Below are 18,946 nucleotides of genomic sequence, written 5' to 3'. Positions count from 1 at the left end.
CTTTTACTCTAATTTGATCATTCTCTGTATCGGTCTTCAGTAACTTAGGAATCCGTATTTTCATAAACGCAATCAAATCATCTCCTCCTTCAGAATTCACCGACCCTGGAGTCTAGCAACACACAATTGAGTTTGGTTTTTAGCCACTCAATCTTGTTTAGCAAAATTTGATTAGATTCTATCATCCTACTCATTAAAGATTCCATCTGTTTAAAACTTCTTTTCTGTTTATAACAAAATGTCTTTCTTGTTCTCTGCTTTCTTTTTGACTTACTCACTATTTGAATATTGTAATACAAAAACAATATCTCCAACATGTTTTTTTTTTCCTTTTAGTTTTGGAAAAAAAATGTTTTGTTTTTCTCTCTGGAGAAGTTTAATCACTTTCTAATTATAAGTCAAGAATTCCAGACAGGCTGCCCCACTTGATATAGCATAGGGCTGGGCTAAAGTGAAACCTATGTGGCACACAATATTAAGGGTTATGAGGTTTAGTTAAGAATCCCAGATTTTAACAGTATGGGAAGATTGTCACCATTGGTACCAAAAATTTAGTCAAGGGAGATTTCAAAAATTTAACTACCATATCCATGTGGAGGAGAGAAGCTTTGGGGATGGATTATACAGGAGAAGGAGAATAGTGTGTCCTTAAAATGGACCATGATCAAGAATTGGAAACCATAATCAGGGCAGGATTAATATGGGATCTGGAAACAGAATCCTTTCTTGTCAAGCCAACTCCATCATCCTACTCTCTAGCTGAGTTACACAAAGGAATGAATTTCAAATTACTTTCCTATGAACTGGGAAGAATGAAACCTACCATTGAAGGTTAAATTAGATAATATGGAATTCTTGATATATATATATATATATATATATATACACACACACACACATATACACACACATTTCCTATTTCTCCTAGAGGGGTGACATTATTCTGACTCCTACATACAACTTTGAATGTGATCTACTGCAACTGCTCTTAAAGAATCAAATGTTGTCCATACTGAACTCTATTCTGCATCTTGAAGACATTGCCCTCTTTACCTAGAATGTTTAAATTCTCACATGGTCAACTTTGTCAATCACTTCTAAGCTTACTGTCATCTCAGACAGTCCTCCCCTATCCAGTCAATCTATGGTATCACCATAAGTTTCTGTTTTTCTCATGGCATAGACTATTTTTTAAAATTATCTTGCTCATTTATATACATGTTTATTGCTTGTTTCTCTCACTGGAATGAAATTCCTTGAGAATCAAAGATGCCTTATCTTTGAATTCTCAAAGTCTAGAACTAACTTTTTTGACAAAGTAGGCAATTATTATTTGTTGAACTGATAAACTTAATAAATATGTATAAAGTACATGATCTAGTAGTTATTCAAGACACAACAGTTGTTACTAAGTACCAGGAAGCATCAACCTGGGGAGAGTTGCAAGTAGGTTAAATGATTAGAAATAACTTACCTTTCTTCTTTGGGGCTGTTGGAATTGGATGGCCCAAAATGGCGTTATTAAATCTTGCTCTGTGAAATACTAGGCACTAAAATTGACAGGAATAGATTTGGGATAAGTATTACAATTCAAATCAGTGGATGTCTACTGATCCTCAGTTACATACAAAGTGTATAGAATACAAAGATGATTAAATGGTCTATAGTTTACAATAAACAAACATGTAATTTTATTTTTCTCTAAAGATTTTGTTTATTTGAGATTAACAGTGAGTGGAGGAGGGAGAGAGCATGAGGAGGGGGAAGGGCAGATGGAGAGAGAGAAGCAGACTCCCTTCTGAGCAGGGAATCTGACCCAAGGCTCAATCCCAGGACCCTGGGATCATGACCTAGGCCAAAGGCAGATACTTAGCCAACTGAGCCACCTAGGCACCCCACAAACATGTAATTTTAAATATAAAAAAGGTTTGAAAACACATGATTAAATAATAATAAAGCAAACCAATAGAGCTTTTCCTTGATGTTTTACTTTTAATTATGAGAAGGTCCGATTGCTTAACATGTAATCGGGAAAGAAAAGTTGATGGCTATTGAAGACTTATTGGCCACTTATGAGAGCAGGAAATAAAAGAAATTAGATTCTGATATTCAGCCAAAGTAATGAGGTCTGCTTTTAGGTGCAAATGGCTTAGAGTATATCTCTAGCTTACTAACATCTTCTAGTAAGTTCTAGAGTTTTCTGTACTCATTCTACTAATACCAAAATATCTAACTACAGTGTCTGATGCCATATTAGCTCTCAAAAAATGTGAATTAAATTAATTAGTGAATGAAAATGTGGAGACAACTAGAAACATTGCATCCTATGATTACATTTTGAATGTGGATTTCAAAATTAGGTTTTGAAAGTTGGATAGCAATTCATGGGTAATATACCTTGGTTCTTATTTATGTTAAAAACTGGAACAAAATGGTGAAGTGACTTGTCCAAGTTAATTGCAGAACTCGGATACCTAAGATTTTCTGTCATTGTCTAATATACTTCTCATTATATGACACTGCCAAAAATAAAGATTTCATAAAGAAATGGTGTATCAAGTAGGCTAGGTGTTCCTAAATGTAAAGGAATACAGACTTTAGATATTATAAGCAAAATGTGTGTCCCATCATGTGTGTTTTTTTCTAGTGACACAGACCATAGCATTCTTCAGGTACTTCAGACTACCCATGTGATTTAGGAAAAATTAAAAATGATTAAATTAGGTCTTGGAGAATTTAAGAGGCTGAAGGTGAAGTTGGCATTCTAGTGAGGTAGGAATGTTTATGGCTGCTTCAGGGAATATTGAGTCATTTCAATTCTGGCTTGAACATAGGATTTATAGGATTCATTCATTGAAGAATGAAGAGGTAAATTGAGAACAGACCATGTAAAATCTTGACTGCTAGGGATTTTTGGCTGGGCAATAAGTATCCATTAAAGGGTAACATGAAAAAATGGGAAGGAAAGGAAGGGAAACATGAAAAATACTAATTTATTCTTTTTTATCCTAATTTTTTAACACAGTAATTTATTAGGAAGAGAATAAATAGAGTTAGTATCTTCCAACATTCATTTCAAATTGGCCAGCTGGACTATGTCAGATAAATTATTAATTCTGTAATAATGGTGATTTTTTTATGATGAAATACGGCTCTCCAATTTTTTTCACTTCTTTTAAAATTTAGTATGTCACAGGATGAGGGGTCCATAATATCAATAATGTTAATATTTTCCTTATGTTACTTTTATTTCTTGCAGAAGGACCCAAGATAGTATGAAAGTATCACTGAGATAAGGGTGTTACATATTGGAAATGCACTGCAACACGGGATAGAGGGATAAAGATAACTTAATATGCATTTTTCACATATTTCCTTACCTGGTCCCTTGGTAGCAATTTTGAGACCATTGGACCAAAATCTGCAATCAAAGATCATGGACCAAGCATTATTGAATATATTGACTTCTAGAGGGAAGAGGGTTGCTGTGATTATCAAAGGACTGCCTGTAACTATAAAATTCATATGACATTTAGCTGTCTTCTGGGTGTATCAGTATACATATCAGTAGTAACAGGAGAAAGTGATAAGAAATATATATTTTTCTCAAAGAGAATCCTTTAGCTATTATGTAAAGTTAATTTTAAAAATTAAATTTGGAATCTAACACAAATGGGAAAAATAGCCTTTTCTTCTCTGAAATACGGTAAGCCAGATAATATGGGGAAAGACAAAGTGCAAATTATATTAAGTGGTATATGGAGATGAGATCCCATGGAGATGAAAATTGGAGCTTGATTTTGGGTTAGAGAGGCTGTGAGGTCAAACCAGATACAGATAAAGAGACACACTTTTTTAAAAGATTGTAATTATTTATTTTAATTTAGAGTGAGAGAGAGTGTGTGTGCAAGCAGGGGGAGGTGCAGGGGGAGAAGGAGAGAATTTCAAACAGACCACACTGGACATGGAGCCAAATGTGAGCCTATATCCCAATGACCCTGAGATCATGACCTGAGCAGAAACCAAGAGTCTACGTTCAACCGACTGAGCCACTCAAGCACCTCAAAGAGAGATTTTATTTAGAACAAAATACTCTAAGAATATGGTAGTAAGCAATAGGTAGTAAGCATGGAAAAATTTGCATATGAGAATTAAGCAATAACTAAATATAAATCCTGGAAAAGATGAAAAACAGAGTGATAAAAAGATTAGAAAACTTGTAAATCAGAGTAGGTAAGCAATTGGATAAAGTCAAACCACTGTGGGATATATAAATGTGTTTCTCTCTGGAGTTGGGATGGAAAATAGAGCCCCAGATATAATGGAATCTAAGTAATGGGTTGGTAAGACTTAAGTATAAGGAGGGATGAAAGAATTCCATCACCTGACTGGAGTACTTGAGTTCTGACTCTCAGGTAGGGTACAGTCGTAGAGTTAGACTTAGTTTAAATACCTCTATACCTCAAGCTAAGGTCGTTCTAGTCTGAGAACTTGAAAATTCCCATTACTTCACTGAAAAATTAGTTTCCTTATCTGTAAAATAGGAATAATGAAAATTAGCACATAAAACAGTTTAGGTATGCTGGCATAGCGTGAGCATTCAATTTATGATAATTGTTAATATTTTAATTAATTTAAAACATTTTAATTAATACATAAGCCCTGTCTATCTTCAAAAAGGTATTGTGAGAAAATGATGACCAATAATAAAAAAATTATATCCTATGAAGAATAAGATCAGAATATAAGAAGTTCTACTATAGAGTGAAGGATCACAAAGTTTTGTACAAAATTTTGTTAATCATCTATCACCATAAAATTTTCCTGAGCTTTAGGTGACTGAATCTACTTCAAAGAATCAATTTCCAACAACTAATTTAAAAGTGGGAGGAAAAATATATGTACACTGATTTTCAATGTTAGTTTAGTTATTATAATAAAAATGTAAAGCTGTTTGAAAATCCATCAGAAGAGAAAAATTTAGGTAATTCAGAAGACTAACCTGGGTGAAAAGTCTATGTTATGAAGTCAAATGAAAGACATATTCTGTGATCTCGCAGGTGATCTATCCTGGAGAATGCTCTATATAAGCTTGAGAAGACTATATACTACTGTACTGCTATTGGGTAAGAAGTTCTGTATGTGTGTGTTAGGTCCATTTCATCTAGTGTTGTTCAAGTCCACTATTTCCTTATTGTTTTTTTTTTCTGTCTGGATGTTTTATTCATTATTAAAAGTGGATACTGACATCTTGTACACTTAATAGATATTTTCCAAAGTAGATATAAAAATTGTCATCAGGTATATGAAAAATATGCTTTACATCACTAATCATCAGGGAAATGAAAATCAAAACCTCACATATGTTAGGATGGCTATTATTTAAAAAAAAAACAACTAAAGGTAGCAAGTATTAGTATGGATGTGGAAAACCTGTAACCCTGTTCACTCTTCCTGGAAATATAAAATGGGGCAGCTACTATGAAAAACAGTATGGAGTTTCCTCAAAAAATTAAAAAATAGAACCACAATATAATCCAGCAATCCCATTTTTAGGTATATATCCAAAGGAATTTAAATCAGGATCTTGAAGAGGTATCTGCACTCCCACATTCATTAACTCTGGATTTTTCCCTTATTTGAATCCATGGATTTCCATTGTACTTGACTTACTTTTTAGTTTTTAATAAGATAAAATTTTGAATAATAGATGAAAAAATCAACTAACGGTGTAGACTTCTAAAAGCCATTTATGATTCCAAAGACTAGATTTTTATTTCCTGGATTTTACCTCAAAATATATTGAGAATTATACATTTGAATTATATATGTAAAAGTAATAGACCAAATGTCCTCTTTCTTGCATTGCTTAGCAATATTATTTAATGTTATGCCTTTCCTCAATTCAATTATTTGTATTTATAGAGCACACTAGTTGCTGCAATCTTTCAACACAATAATGAGTTTATGTTAATTTCCCAAGAATTAAAAAATTTCCTGATTTCTACTTCAATTTCTCTAGAAACAAAATGCAAAGTGAGCTCCGTAACCATTGAAGCCAACTGCTGTTAATCTATTTTAGGTGACAGATTCTGGGACATTATGACAAGAGTACATAGATGACATCTTCAGATAATCCTGAAAGAACAAATGGAAAACCTATCAAATAACTTTATTGAACCAAGCCAAAAAAAGATCACACAGAACAAGAACGCTTGGAAAAACGTGAACAAAAGAAAGGGATTTATGGAAGTCATTTTTAGAATGTTCCCTTATGGATCCTGACACAGCAGAAAAAAAAGAAGGTGTTGGCGTACATAACACCTTTTTTTCCCTGCTTAGTTGGCAGGCACTTCTCACTTGGGGGAACTTTATTTTATTAAATGACTGTCAGGAAAGAAAAGGATCTGCATTATCACATTTTTCAGGAGGGGTAATCTGGTGCAACAGCTGTTAGCCTTTGTACATTATTTGTAATTCTGTCTTTTCCAAGGTGTATCAGGAGGTTTGATTTTGATTTATAGGATTTTATGGAAAGTATAAAACAGATTACTGGCAGCATGCACAAAGGAAGTCTAGTTTTCATACAATAGCCATTTTATTCAGGAAGATGCATGTCACTCAGGATTGTTACACTTTCTGTAGTTCTTTTAAAGTAACTTGAAAGTATATATTTCTGAAAATGATTTTTGCATGTAAAACGTATCTTACTGATTTTTTTTTATGAACACTTCATGGACTTAAGTTATGTACTTCTTTTATGAAGTCTGCAATGCAGATTGTTATTATCTCTTTAAATATCTCTCTTCCTTCCACCTGCTCACCCAACTAGATTGTGAGCTCCCTGGGGGCAGGGATTATATGGCATTTTAATTTTATTTTATCTTTGAAACCCCAAATCTCATACAGTGTCTACGCCTGTAGTATTTGGTAATTATTTTCAGAATGACTGACAATAAATACAAAGAAATTCATTCTTTCAATGATTATCTCTTGTTAGCAGTGGCAGGCATTTTGTCTGCAGTTAATCATGTATTTTCTTTAAATCCTTACTACTACATTTTCTGGTAGAGAGTATCAAAAACTAGGCTCAGGCAAGGGAGAAGTTGATTATATGCCTTCTATCTTTGATGGCTCCATTTCATATCCTTTTTTTTTAAATTCAGCATTTCTTAAAGTGTATTCCAAATAAATTTAGACCAATGATGTGCTCTGTGATAAATAAACTCCATATTCAAATAAATTTGGAAATGCTTCTTGTATTCTATATTGGCTTCTTGGAAATTCATATAGAAACTACAAAAGAAAAGCCTTGAGAACGTTTTTACTTATTTTACTGCAAATCAATTATATCAAGACTGTGTTTGCCAGGGGTGCCTGGGTAGCTCAGTCAAGTGTCTGATTCTTGATTTCAGCTCAGGCCATGATCTCAGGGTTGTGGGATTAAACCCTGTGTAGGGGCCCCATGCTCAGTGTAAAGTCTATCTCTCTCTCTCCCTATGCCCTTTACCCCATCTGACTCTCTCTCTCTCTAAAATTAAAAAAAAAAAAAAAAAAAAGATCTTAAAAAAAAAAAACCCAAAACCCTGTATTTGCCAAACTTATTTGTGTACAGATTTTTTCCTGTAACACTTATTCATATCTTATGCTGATTATGATGAAAACACATTTAGGTTATGATGTCCACTATATTTAAAAGTTACACAAACATTTTGTACTCTTGACTTTGTTCTATGGTTTTGTAAGCTCCAGTTAGCCCAGTAAGCTGTTATATAAATACTTAAGTCTTTTGTTTAAGCAAAAAATAAAGAACTTCTCCAACTTCCAGTATTCTGCTGTATGAGATTTGAGATCTCCATTTTAATCTGACTGATTTACTGTCCTTTTATGGTCTCTTTTCTACTTCATCTCAAGTTGAAAAGTTATGAGCCAAGATTTTCTCTATAGAATCTGGCCTGATCTTCAACCTTGTTTAAGTATCATCAAGAAAAAACATTTTCTCATCTTCATATTTTCATCTCACATCCTCTGATAAGATTAACCAAAAGATATTTGAAAAAAAAAATCGAGATTTGAATTACATTAAATAGTCTCTAGTAGGATCCAAATCCATTAGACTGATTTTACCATGTATCTAAGAAGTTTAGTCTTTTGATATTTATTGATTATTTAGTATTTGATCCATTATCCTTTTCCACTTCCCCTCTATTTTATGGGTCTTTTGCATTTTTAGAAGTCTGATTCACTTGGATAAAATGAACCACAATTTTGGTGGTACTACAAGATGTTTCATTATAAGTGTCATGGCTGTTTCTCTTGGTAAAGATGAGGAGCACAGACCACTTATAGCAGAGTAGCTTGCTCAAGTGAGAAATTCATTGACACATGTACATTTTATTTTGTCTTTGAGTGTACAGTCAGCATAGAGCTATTGAGATCACAAAATCTCTTAGACACGTAGAACTGCATTTTCAGAGTGTTGTTAGAGTAATGACCTCTAACTGGGGGAGGTTGCATCACCTCTTGGTTCCCTGCATCCCATGTTCATTGCTAATGTCATCTGCTCTATAATATTCTAGAATGAGAGCTTCAAGTTTTTAGAGACAAAATTCTAAACTATTTTGTAAGCCAATTAGGGAAATCTATTACTAAACTAGAAATCACAAATTAGTTAAAAAGAAGAAGAGGTGAATGCATGCTTTCATTTCTTCTAAACTATTGGTATAAGGTACAAAAATGAAAGATTATTTTTGTCACAGGTATCTCAGTAGTTGAGCCTTTATTTAATTTTGTAATTGATTTTGTACTCATTTTCTGAACTTGTTGCTGCTATTTTCATTATTTCAAATACAAAGCTATTCCTAAAATTCTATACAACTGTAGTAATGTTTTATTTCGATCCAATGACTACAGCTAAACATTGCATGCAGCTAGCATTCAGGATCATTAATATCTCAGTAGCTCAGTTCTAATATTCACTCAATTTAGATAAGTTGTTAAAAATATCATTTTTTAATTTGGATTTTTCACATTGTATTTTGTGAAATTAGGCAAGAATACCTAATGAAATTTCATGGTATTTTAGTAGATATGTACATTGCATTTATAGTGAAATCCAAGGAATATAAACTACCTAATCAATTATATCAGTTATATATCTAATTCCTATTTCTTTTTCCTACTGCAATATCAGAAATGTTTAAATTTATCACAAGTAAGTAAAATGAGATTTATCTGAGTTTTTGAAGATCTGTTTAAACAAAAAATTAAAAATCTGACCTATTTTGGGGCACCTGGGTGGCTTAGTTGATTAAGTGTCTGCCTTCAGCTCAGGTCATGATTTCAGGGCTTGGAATTGAGTCCCACCACATAGGTATCAGGCTCCCTGTTCAGCAAGGAGTCTGCTTCTCCCTTTGCCCCTCACTCTGGCTTGTGCTCTGTTTTTCTCTCTCAAATATATAAGTAAAATCTTTAAAAAATCTGACCTATTTCTTTAAAATCAATTTGATTCTATTCTATTGTTGGTTCTTCATAGTCTCATAACTGAAGGATCTTTCTACCTATCCCTTTTTGAGAAACCTCTATGGAAAAATTATTTTCTCCTCCTTTTCTATTTTCCATTCTGAAAATAGTTTTAAGGCTTAATAAAATTATAACTATTAAATACGTATAACTCTTAGTATATGCTATTTTAACTATTAAATTCTTCAGTGGCTTATAACTTTTTCTTCATTTTAATTTTGGTTTTAAAATGAGCCAGATAATTCCAGAAATGTCAATCTTGTTTAGGGTTTATTTTTTATGGATCTCACAAATAACCTAGATCTTTATAAAGTTTAGCTTAATAACTGTATCGATGAATTAATGTATATATTTTGTGTTCTGATTTGGATATATGTGCCACTGCTAAATAAGAGAGATAGAAATGAAGTTACTTAAGTCCTTCAGAAACCTTAATTTAGACATTTCACAAGGGATAACGGACTCTGAGCTATAACAATCTTGAAGGATACCCAGAGCAGCTTGGTGGATCCGTGCTCTGTCTTCGTACTGAGTAAAGAAATATAGATGGCTACATTATTGAATGCGGCATACACTTACTTTCCTAGTGCAAATCCTTTCTTTGAGGGGACTTTTGATATGTATTTTGAAAGAGCTAGGCAGCAAAGGGTTTTTCATATATGAGCTTGAATGTGAGCTTAACTGTCTAAAAGTGGTGCTGAGGGTAAAACAAAAGTACTTCTTTGGTTGTGATTTAAAACACTTTAAGATATTTGGAAGGATGCACACCTGATTGCAAAACATTTATGAATGAGGAATGATCATAAGAATGTACTGGAAATAATTAGTGGGAGTCAATCACTCCTAGAAACAGGTTGTGTTATGTTGGGGATATTGTATTACTGGGAACATATTTTATAGTTAGGACAATGTCAAGCTCACTGCTCAAAATCTCTTCAATATCCACCAAAGCTTTCCAACATTCAAAATAACCTGTCTAAATGCTCCCCTATCATCCTTGTAACAGAACTGTTATATTGATTCTCCTGCTATTTTGTAAATTGTTATTTCTCTGTATCACTTAACAGACAATATGATAATGTATGAATTGTATCTATTATATTCCCAATGTTTAGCACAGTGCTAGATAGAGAAGAGAGTTAGTAAATATTTTGTCAGTAAAGCAGTGAATGAATGCAGCATGATTGGATAAAATCGTTGAACAAGAGATATTGCATTAATAATTTGTCCATCATTTCTTCAGTCATCATTAAACATGACTCAGAGCACTCATATAATGAAAAGTGTTCTGAACTCCATCCTTAGGGATATTGTTTCAATAATTCTGAGGTTGAACCTAGGAAGTTTTGTTTTAAAAATTTCCCCCATATCTGGGAACCATTATTCTAAATAAACTTTAGATTATTAATACTCCTATAAAATTGCTTTCACTGATTGTAAGTTGAAATGATGAAGCCTTTGTGAAGGAGAATGACATAAGGAGTGCATGTTTTAAAAATTTTGTTATGACGTTAGATAATGTCTTCTCCATCAGGATACTCTCAAGATATCTGTATATCCTTGGTATTTGCATAGTTAGGTGCTCATTAGTAACTTTTATTGTCTGAACCTGAGTCTACATTCTCAGATATATAATCAAAATCATTGTATTCTTTTTAAAACAAATTATTTTTATTCTGAAGTCACTTCGTATTAAATAGTGTTAAATTCTAGTCATTGCTGGGACCCTTCCTTTTCCAGGGTGGTACCATAATCTGGGAGCCCTACATGGCACCACCAAAATGGGTGAAAGAGCTATTAAAAATGAATCTTGGAAAAACAAAACAAAACAAAAAAAAAACAAAAAAAAAACAAAAATGAATCTTGGCCATTAAAATAATCTTAATAATATGACACTCTTCATAATGGTGAAATAACCACATTACAGACTTCTTTGTTTTGGGTGCTTTCCTAAATCTTCACATGCATTATGTCCAAAAAATTATTATGACACTTGTTAATAATTAAGCAGTTTTTATTCAGGACTATCACGATATGCATAGGGACTAATGAATTGGGGTTTTTCAGTAGGGAAAAGGAACTGGGCTCAACTACCAAAGTATCTGTAATTAGCGCCATATCTCACAACTTGAATGCCTAATCCCACAGACTGCCCCCTACCTCAAAGACCAATTGCAAATCCAAGATTATCAGATGTATTTCTGACCTACTGGCTATAAATTGCACAACCCCCTCCTTGGGTTCAATAATTTGTTAGAATGGCTCACAGATCTTAGGGAAACATTTATGTTTGCTAGTTTATTTAAAAATATATAACAAAGGGTACAAATAAACAGTTAGATGAAGAAATACATAGGGAGGGGACCCAAGCACAGGAACCTTTGTTCCCACATGGTTGGGGTACACTCCCTGCTTGGCAAGTAAACATATTCACCAACTTGGAAGCCCTCTGAGCTCCATACTTTTGGGATTTTTATGGAGGGTTCATCATGTAGGTATGATCAATTATTTACTTAATTTTCAGCCCCTCTCCCTTCTCTGGAGAACAGAAAATGGGGCCAAAAGTGCCAATCTTCTAACCTTGGCTTGATATTTTTAGTGAATAGCCCCTCTCTACAAGCCCACTGAGAGTCTCCACCTTAGAACAAAAGTTGTTCCTATTACTCAGAAGACTCCAAGGGATTTAGGAGCTCTGTGTCAGAAACCAGAAATGGAGACCAATATATATATTCCTTATTATTTCACAGGTGATCAAGCAGAAACAAGTTATTTGCAACATCTGAAATTGTCAAGAGATTATAGTTCCTTAAAAATATAAGGAAATAAGATGTAACACTCAGGAAAAAATTGGCTAGAGGGAGGTAAAAAGGCAACTTCCAGAGGGAATACCCAAAGGCTAATAGGTATATGAAGAGATATTCAATTCATTAGTAACAAAAATAGTAAAAAAATGCCTTTTACCAAATAGCAGGGCTATAATCAGAAAGGTATGCTATTACCTAACATCCTTTAGATGTTGATGAAACTGTGAGGAGTTGACACTCATATTGAGGTTACTGGAAATATAAATGTTTAAGAACATCTGAAATTTACTAAAATTTAGCCATATGTCTAATAATCCCACTCCTGAGTAGTGCAGAGTTGAAGGTACCTTTCACAATTACATAATTGGTGAGCACAGTTATGTATCTACTATATTTTCCTTCAATGAAGGACTTGTTACATTGTGTGCTAAGATTGTTGTCAGTAAACAACTTTCAGTCTCAGCTCCTTCAGAGCATACCGAGGTTATAGCTGCAAAGAAACCATCTAGCCCAAGCCTGTTAATGGAAGACCCATACTCACTGTCTCATATGATGCAGATAAAGCTTTGGACATCTCTATCCAGTTGAGATAAACTGAAGGACCATTCTAGCTCCAGAGTTTCCAATGAGGTTGCTGTAAATTATTGTTGGATCTGCATCACAGCTTGATTTTTCCTCCACTCCCTCCCACTTCCTTCCGTTCATTCCTTGATAAACCACCTGCATGCTAAATTCCATATTGAAACAAACTTCCAGAGAAGCCCAACATGTCTGAGAAAGCAGGTGAGAAATATGAAGTTTTGAAGCTGGATCACTTGCTACCCAGGCAACAATGAGAATTTCATCACTGGTTGTAGGTGAAGCAGTGAATCCTAGCATAAGGTAAAGAATTGGGATTATATACTGATGGAAGGGGATGTATTAGCCAGTATGGTACATTAGGGATTTGAGAAATCATGAGAAACTGGCGGCTATAAGGAAAACAAAATTAGCCATGGTTAAATTCTATTGATGTTTTAGAAAACACTATAACAAACGGCTGACCCTATCTGCAGATTTTTTACTTCTAGTTCTTGCAGTGTGGGCTGCTAGTTTAAACTCTAGTTCTCAAATGAGATATCCTTCCACTGAGGAAACAGACATTGAATTTTAAGTGATAATTGTTGCCTGAGGACTTCAGGCTCCTTGTTCTAAGGGACCAGAAGGCAAGAAGGGGAGTCACTATCCAGGCTGGGGTAACAAATCTTGATTAGGAAGTTATAGGGCTCCTGTTACTCAATGAGGAAAGGAGGGTGATATGTTTGTCAGCCAAATCATCCAATTAAATGTGTCTTTTGATGGTAAATGGACAAGTTCATCAAAGTAGGGCTGAAAAAAAGTAAGATGATCATGGGATTAGAACTCTCAGACATGAGAGTATGGGTCATGCCACTTATACATAAGCCCCCAGGATAGCAGAGGTATTACTAAGGATTTGGGATGGATAGTAGATGAAGACGATGATGAGACTAGCAGCAATTGTGGAGCATTGGTTTTTATTTTTCCATGATTTCCCTAAAAAAGAAAGAATCATCAGAATCCTGGTGGAGCTGCTTCAAGAATTGTGTTTGAAGATGTGGATTCAAACAACTAAAGGAATGAACCATGCTGACATTGTGCTATGTCACCCAGTCTCTTTCAAGGAAGGACATGTTGATGGTGATGCTGGGAGTGTGCTCTGCAGAGAGACTTCAGCTGTCAGTTCAGGGATTATGCAAGGTTATACCCCTTCCTGGGTGGCCCTCATTCATCAAACTATAGAGGTAGAAGCATAAAATCCTGGTCATTCTGGGCCAGAGAAAGATATTTTACCTTAATGCAAGATAGACTTGAACATGTTTAAATGCTTTTGAAAAGAAGCCAATAGGCAGGAGAAATTTCTCCAAAAGCAGGAGAAGGAAGGAGGGCTATGAGATTCAGATCACAGGTGATAATATAACAAGAGGTTACATGTTATTAGTACTAGTTAAGAGGCACAATTGAGTATAATAATATTTTCTTGAAAAGCATCACTATTACCTTCACTGAATTTTAAAATTCACACTTGTATAGACAATTATATTTGAATCATTTAATGTTGTCTTTATTTGAATTTTCTACACTTTATACCAATTTTGATATTGTCATCAAATTATCAGTATGATAGTATTACTCCCAAATTCAGGTATCTGTAATATAATACAATATTATAACTATGGCTTAAATTTTAATTTTTAACATTTTTCCCTATGAATTTTGATTGAATTAGGCTATGGTTGTTGGCAAAGACCTTGTATTGGCTCTGGGCTTCATACCAAATACTGTGTCTTTACATAGAAATAAAACAAAACTTATATCTAGATCACTGGGGAATGGGGCTGATTTGGATATATGGGAATCCTGAAAGCCTGGCTCTCTTTCAGCCATGTGGCCACTTGTTCTCCTCCCTTCTGGCTAGCCCCATTTTTGCTTTGGGAACTCATCCCACCACTGCTTCATGCCAATTTTCTTTTGGATCCAGCTGGCCCTAACTCTATTGCTGGCTTTGGCTCTTCCATGTCATGTTTCTACGACAGACTAAGTCTTCTATTTCCAATATGGCTGGCCCCATCTTTATTTCTGCTCTCAAGCCAGACTCAAATTTATGCGTATAAGCTGGAAATTTGGGTGTGGATAAACAGATTGGGGTAGATATTTGGGATTGTCTTTTAACCCATCAAATTTTGCAATCATGAGATGGGTAATATTCTATCTTCAAAGGGAAAGTATTTCCTGTCATTCTTTCTCCTTCACCATGCCTCTATCTCCCACTAGCTGAAAATCTGGAAGGGCAAGGTCTTGGACATTCTTTTGAATTAGACTGGTACCATGTAACATCCTCACCATTCTAACATATTTTGTTGAAATTTAAATTAATCACAAAGTGTAAGACACTAGCCATTTCTAGAAAGTAGATTACAGTAACTTTGGTTTCTCTGAATCCTAAGGCACTCTCAAGCCAAGCAAGAAATGTCAATAAGCAATGCAGAAGGAATCTCTTTACCATCTGTACTTGGGGATTTTTAGTCTCAAACACTCGGCAGATAATTAGGCAACTTGTTTGAAATAAAAAGCAAAGTTGTAACTGCAAAAAACTCCCAAATGCCCCTCTTTTTATCCGGCTAGTGTTGAAACTATTTAATAAAAATAAATCAAATTTAGAGATAAGTGGAGCAGGATTTTAACAGAATGTAATGACCATGCTAATAGAGTTGTAATTTTAGTCTATTTGTATACTTACAGATATAAATATATTGCTCATCTTTATTGCATAAATCTAATTTAAGAAACACTGCAAATGCAAAATAAATCAAGTGATTATATTTAAAGATACTATAATGATTTATAAAAGCAGTTGTTTGAGAACCTATAGAAACTAAAATAGGTTGAATGTAACTGCATGCACCAATTTGTGAAATGAGTATTTTTTTGCCTTCCTTAATTCCAGGTTTTTTTTTTTTTTTTTTTTTTTTTTTTTTTTTTTTTTTACAAAAACAAACCAGAATTTTCACCATCTGTTTCTAAGCTGCACAGATGGTTGCAAATTTAAGTCTGTTGTAAAAGTGTATTACTTAGTGGGCTGTCCACAGTGTTCTCTGATAAGTGTCAAATAAGTCAATCGACAGTTAATAGTATCACTAACTTTTCGTCTACCTAACAATGGTACTAGAACCCACTAACCCATACAGAATCTGTCTTTTCCTAGCTAACTCCCTGATGTTCCCTTCTCACCTGACTCTCTCCCCCCAGGTTAAAAAATAATGACAATCAAATGTCCATGTGTCTTATTACCCAAATTAAATGTGTATAGTATTAAAATGGTGATATAGCATAACATGATTGAATGGCATGACATGAAATCTAAATACATTTAAGTACCTACAATTGTTCACTGTGAGAAGCAATGCTTTATTGTCACTGATATAATAAAATTAAAATACAAATTAATCTATACCAATTTGGTCATGCTGACCTATTTTTGTTTGTTTGTTTGTTAGAATGCTGGTTTTGCTTTGTTCAATAGTGATAAGAGTAAGGAACAAAATTCCTCCATATATAAAACATGGCACATATATACTACAAAGCAAAAAAAAAAAAAAAATCTGTCATACAACTTGTTCTCTAAATTTGATGCTGTTGTGGCTCTTTCTCTCTGAATTTTTTTTTCTGGTCCTTGGCCACTTTGGCAAACATTTTTTCTGTAACTTTCACCTGAAGATAATTTAACAGGATTCTAGCTTGAGGATTCAGCTGAACATCTACTTGAATCAAGAGGCCACAAATCCTCCAAAGTAGTCAAGGACATTAAATCATTTATAGTTTAAGCTTTAATCACTTACTCTAAATTTAGGGGCTATTGTGCTTCATAGACTCTTTTTTTTCTCATAGACTTTTATATTTCATTTATATGAGAAGAATATTTGATGTTTTATTAAACTCACACTTCTTGAATACCTTTTATTGCTTATGCACCAATGATAACTCATTTTTGATATATATTACCCAAATGTCCATTAATTTCACCCATAAAACCCCATTTCTAACATTACTTGTGTGAATACAAGAGTCTCCGGTAATAATGTCTGGTTAGTAAGTTGCCTTTCTTCCTAGTGCTACTTTATGATCCTTGGGATGTAAATTTCTAATAATTACAGCAACTCACTGCACCAGGGATGTGATGTAAACAGTGTAACTATATATATATATATATATATTTTTGTAACTATATATTTGTATATTCTATCTCTGGTGACCTCCATGCATATCTAGACTAGTTTGTCTTTGGCAGGGAGTTGAATGTGAGAAAGCACCTCATTTGCCCTCAACTAATTCCTCATTAGCATCATAATTTTCTTGGAATTCTCTCTTCTTTCTTTTGTCTTGGGTGAAAGATGCTGAAGAACTGAAAATTTTCAGCAGACCCTAACAGGATCATAGCCTCCAAACTGGACCTCTCTTCTCCCTAATCAAAAGAGCAGCCAATTAATGGCTAAATCAATTAATGGCTAGCTGCACTCTTGGTCTTGAGGTCTTGCAACCTTTCCCATCATTAACACATCCTCTGATTCCCCATGCCTTCTGAAAATTTTAACAGTGAACAATTCTTGAAAGAAAACTGGACTTTGATCAATCTTTCTTAGTTTGTTCCATGAAATCTTTAATTATCTTACTCCTCTCCAGGAACTGTCATCTTGAACTATTGTCACTTAATGGCATTATTAATAAGTTATTGAACTAATGAATTTTGGTTGATTTTCCTCCTTCTCTATTTGTGAACATCTTCCAAATTTGGAGGCTTCTGGACAAATTGCCTTGTATTCTGTACAGCTGGTATAAAGAAAAATATGTGCAGTTTTTGAATACTTTATATTATTTTTATCAATATTTATATAATACCACATGCACTATCTTAACATCTTTAAAAGTATTAACTACTGGGGTGCCTGGGTGGCTTAGTTGGTTAAGCATCCAACTCTTGATTTTGGTTCAGGTCATGATCTCAATGTCATGAGATTGAGTCCCACATCAGACTTCGCGCCAGGAGTGGAGCCTGCTTAAGATTCTCTCCCTCTCCCTCCCTCCACCCCTGTTCACTTGCATGATCTCTCTCTCTCTCTCTCAAAAAGAAAAAAAAAAGTATTGACTATAATCCTCATAACTATCCTAAAAAGTATTGACTATAATCCTCATAACTATCCTATAATATAGACACATATATTGTCTTGACTTGAAATATAAGTAAACTGAAGCACAGATAAATTAAGAGTCTTGTTCAAGGTCACACAGCTAGTAAGTGGCACAGCTGAAGTTCAAAGCAAAATAATCTGATTCTAAATAATGTGCTGTTAATTACTTATAATACATAACACATCAGTCTATGATTGATTAGTATATAATTATTGATTAATCAATAATTTCATATTTACTTGTCTTATTTTCTTCTTCAATTGATCATCAAAAAATGAGAGGCAATTTTTGTCTTCAGCCATCCAACGTTTAAAGAATTACCCAAACTACCTGTCCTGCAGACCTGAATTCTCTTTTCATAGGTGATTACTAAGGAAATGTTATTGCAATCCTAAAGTATGAGTAATCAAACTGCCTTACCTAGGAGAGAAGAGAGTGTCCTTCAAGAAATGCCAAAAAAGAATAGAGAATTCCTAGAGTTTGGGGGCATTTGAGAAAGCAAAGCCTCTTGAGGAGGTAATATTTATTGGCATTGATACAAAGATGCTTGCACATCACAAATTAGTTCTGCCCTAGTGCAGAAGCTGAGATAACCAATATTGAACATAAATGGACTTATTCCTGTAAAGAACAAAGCTGTGAAGTTTTAAATGTACCTAAACAAGGGATTTGTTTTCTTATTTTTTTGTTCCCAGATTTATTGAGATAAAATTGACACAAAGCACTGTGTAAGTTTAACATGTATGAGATTGTTTGATACATGTATGGATTGTGAAATGATTATCACTATAGAGTGAGTTAACACTTCTATCACCTCACATAATTACAACTTTTATATTGTGGTGTAAACATTTAAGATTTAGTCTTTTAGCAAT

This window comes from Vulpes vulpes, chromosome 13 (genome assembly GCF_048418805.1).
Source record: "Vulpes vulpes isolate BD-2025 chromosome 13, VulVul3, whole genome shotgun sequence".
Taxonomy (NCBI): Eukaryota; Metazoa; Chordata; class Mammalia; order Carnivora; family Canidae; genus Vulpes; species Vulpes vulpes.
Note: the sequence above shows the minus strand (reverse complement) of the source record.